Raw genomic sequence first — 3,525 nt, forward strand, 5'->3', positions numbered from 1 at the left:
TCCGGGTCTGACCACGACACCACCTCCTAAGGTAAAGATTTGGCTCCTTTCTTGTCAATGTGATGCCCTATGCTCTGTCTCATCTGCGTGTTGGATTACGGATGCTCAAGAGATTTAGCCTTTGTTTTCTTTGTTCAGGGTGGATAGGAGACACCTCATTCCGCTTCAAAAACAGTTGGACTCTAGGTATGTATAAATTCACTGAACGGAATGGTCGCCTTCATAGCTTGACCACATTTGTTCTGACATGCATGTTGTGCAGCCATGGCGCTTCTCCTATCAAGAAAATAGTTACAGTTTTGAGATGCTCTTTGTCAGGAAAATTCAATTATTATTCATGTCAAAATCTCATTTGGGACAGCATGTCAAAAACCTTAAAGCTGAACCAAAAGTGCAATTCTATACTTGGCTGTCAATCTAAAACCGTAACTGGACTGCAGATAGACGTAAAAACAGATGGCCCCATGATGGCAACTGCGTCCTCTGTGATCAGTCCAGTCGAAACGGCTGCCCATCTCACACACTACATTGCCCTTTTGCCAAAGAGGTGTGAAAGCGGAATCATCTTTCTGACCCCGGTTACTCCATGTCCAACATTGCGTTGCAGGCCATGCACATCCGTGAAGAAATGGTGAAGCTACTCTGCTCACATGGCGAGGAAAACTAGGAAAAAAGACTCAGGCTGTCACTTAGTTATATGGTTGTTGCCTGTAATATTTCGAAAGAGCGAGACGGGAGGCTCTTTGAAGGAAAAGAGAGCACCACATCACTCGGAGCTGCTGAACTTGTCCGAAGCGACGTCGCTCTTCTTTAAGATGCTTGCCAGAGCTAATTTAGGTCATTGTACAGCGAAGTGCCATCTTATCTTGGCTGGTTCGATTGTTTAGCCTTTTGTTTCCTGATCTTTACCCTGTAAAAGGATTGTAATTCCGCCTTCTCAATGCCAAGCCCCTCTTTGACAGTCCTGGTCTTGGCCGCTGTTATCTTCATTTTCTGCATGAGCAATATCCTTCACGCATCTGCCTGCCTCCTGAACGCAGCGTCTTACCCCATAATCTCTCTCTCCCACAGCTCGCAACCATTGCCGTCCAACCCCTGGTTTTATGCGGTCGCGCGCATCTGACTCTCAGCATCGATGCTCTGCTCCCCCGCCCGCCATTGCATAACATAGCACCCTGCAACGTATGCCTGTGCTGAGAAGAAACAGTCCTGCATCGCTTCTGGGCGTGTCCGCATTCAGCTATGTTCTGGAAGGTGTTAAGCTCGGAGAAAGGGATTCCGGTGGCGATCCCGCCGGTGTCTGACGGACCCCATGGAGAGCTTGCCTTGTGGCTGCTGCGATGGTTTGTTGATGCCGGTGACCAGGAGCGGGAGTTAATGGTTCAGGCTGCGTACGGTCTTTGGCTCGCAAGGAATGAAGCGAGCGATGGAAAAAGACTGTGGACCCTAGGGTGGTTGCAGAGAATATCAGCATATCATAGAATGGACAGCCATTCATACAAAGCAATCGAGGTGCTCCTCTCCAGCACCGGAGCAAGGGTGGCTCAAGGCAAACTTAGACGGAGCTCTGTGTGATCGTGGAGGTGGAGTGGTTCTTCGAGACCATGCCGGAGCATTTAGAGGGGGCGCCTGCTATGTATTCCGGGATGTGTCTGATCCCGAGGTGGCCGAGATACTTGCTTGCCGCAAGGCGTTGCAGCTGGCGATCCATGCTGGAGCTACCAGGGTGCACATTGAAGTCGACAGCAAGGGAGTGGCGGCCATGTTGAATGACCAGGCAAAAAACATAAGTGCGGCAGGACTGTTCGTTGAAGAAATTAAGCTGCTGGGAAGGTCTCTTCAAGGTTTTAAAGCTTCCTGGGTTAGAAGATCAGGGAACCAAGGAGCTCATTTGTTAGCTAGAAAAAGAGTTAGTAAGGAACTTTGTAGTTTTTGGCCTAGCGAACCGCCTGACTGCATTCTGCATGTAATATCCGATGAAATCGTAGGTGTAGGGTGATTATAAAGCTTGATGATGATTCTAAAAAAAAAAATCCCGTATGCCTGTGCTGCAAATGCACGATGCTGCAACAAGGCAGGTGTTGCGCTAGGCGGGCAAGTGCACGCTGCTGCAACAAGGCAAGCGTTCCTCTAGGCCGGCAGCTGGGGCTATTGCGAGGCCTAGCGGTGTTAAATGATAGGCTTGTAGAAATTGTATAGGCTAGTATTTTGTGACATGTTGTCACGTCTTGTGTATACGTGCGTGTAATCTTGGGCGGCAGGTTGTTAGCTAGGATAGGTTTATCTTTGTGTAGCTTGGAGTAGAGGCCAAGCCTAGTAACAACCTGCGCCTCCTCTTGTAATCTGCCATCTCTATATAACACGTACGCGTCCCTGCTGAACTGCATACGCTTCCACAATCCTCTTTCTTTCACGGTAATGAGAGCAATCCTTGAGCTCATCCATGGCGACGTCTTCAAGTTCCTTCCTCTCCTCGCCATTCGCTCACGTCGCCACAGCGAAGCTTACCAAGGGCAACCAGGCCCTGTGGCGAGCGACCGTGCTCTCTGCCATCCGGGGAGCCCAGATGGCGAAGTACCTCGACGTTGAATAGCCACCACCACCCATGCAGATCGATGTGACCTCCTTCGACGGCAAGACCACGACGAAGGCGCCGAACCCTGACTTCCAAACCTGGTATGCGCAAGACCAACAAGTCTTCTCCTATTTTCTGACGACCCTTCCTCGTGAGATAGCCATCCAGGTTGCATCTTGTCACACCTCGGCGGAGCTCTGGAACATGGTCGAAGGGATGCTTGCATCTCGCACTCGATCGCAGACCACCAATGTCCGCATCGCCCTCGCCAATCTGCAGAAGGGCAACCTATCCATCACCGACTACGTCGGGAAGGTCAGAACCCTCTGCGACGAGCTGATTGCCGCGGGGAAGAGGGTGGACAAGGAAGACATTGTCTCCCACATCCTAGCCGGACTCGATGAAGATTTCGATCCGGTGGTCTCTGCCATGTGCTCCAGGGTGGAGCCGGTTACTGCAGCCGAGCTTTTCTCGCAGCTGCTCCGCTTCGAGACAAGGCTAAATCTTCGTGGCGGCGGGTCGCAGTCCTTCGCCAACAGTGCCACCCGAGGCCGCAAGCAAGGCGGTGGAGGTGGTGACCGCGGCCGCAGGCAAGCTGGCAATGGTGGTGATCGCGGCGGCCGTGGCTATTCCAAGCCAGGAGGCCGTGGCGGTGGCGGTCACAGCGGCAACAACGGCGGCGGTAGCGGGGGCAACTACAACAACCATGCCTCTGCTCCTAGGGTACAATGCCAGATCTGCGGGAAGATGGGCCATCCGGCATGGAAGTGCTGGAAACGTTATGACGACTCCTACCAAGGTATGGAGGAGAAATCGGCCAATCTTGCAGCTCCGCAGTACGGTGTGGACACCAACTGGTACCTTGACAGTGGTGCCACCGATCACATCACGGGCGACCTGGAGAAGCTAACCGTACGCGACCGCTACAACGGCAATGAGCAGATACATAC

At 52.1% G+C, this 3,525-nt stretch overlaps 1 pseudogene; it reads left to right on the forward strand.

The window, feature by feature from the left end:
* The first annotated feature begins 2,929 nt into the window (after positions 1-2,929).
* LOC125511835 lies at positions 2,930-3,068 on the forward strand (annotated as a pseudogene).
* The last annotated feature ends 457 nt before the right edge of the window (positions 3,069-3,525 follow it).

Source organism: Triticum urartu, chromosome 5 (assembly GCF_003073215.2).
Source record: "Triticum urartu cultivar G1812 chromosome 5, Tu2.1, whole genome shotgun sequence".
Taxonomy (NCBI): Eukaryota; Viridiplantae; Streptophyta; class Magnoliopsida; order Poales; family Poaceae; genus Triticum; species Triticum urartu.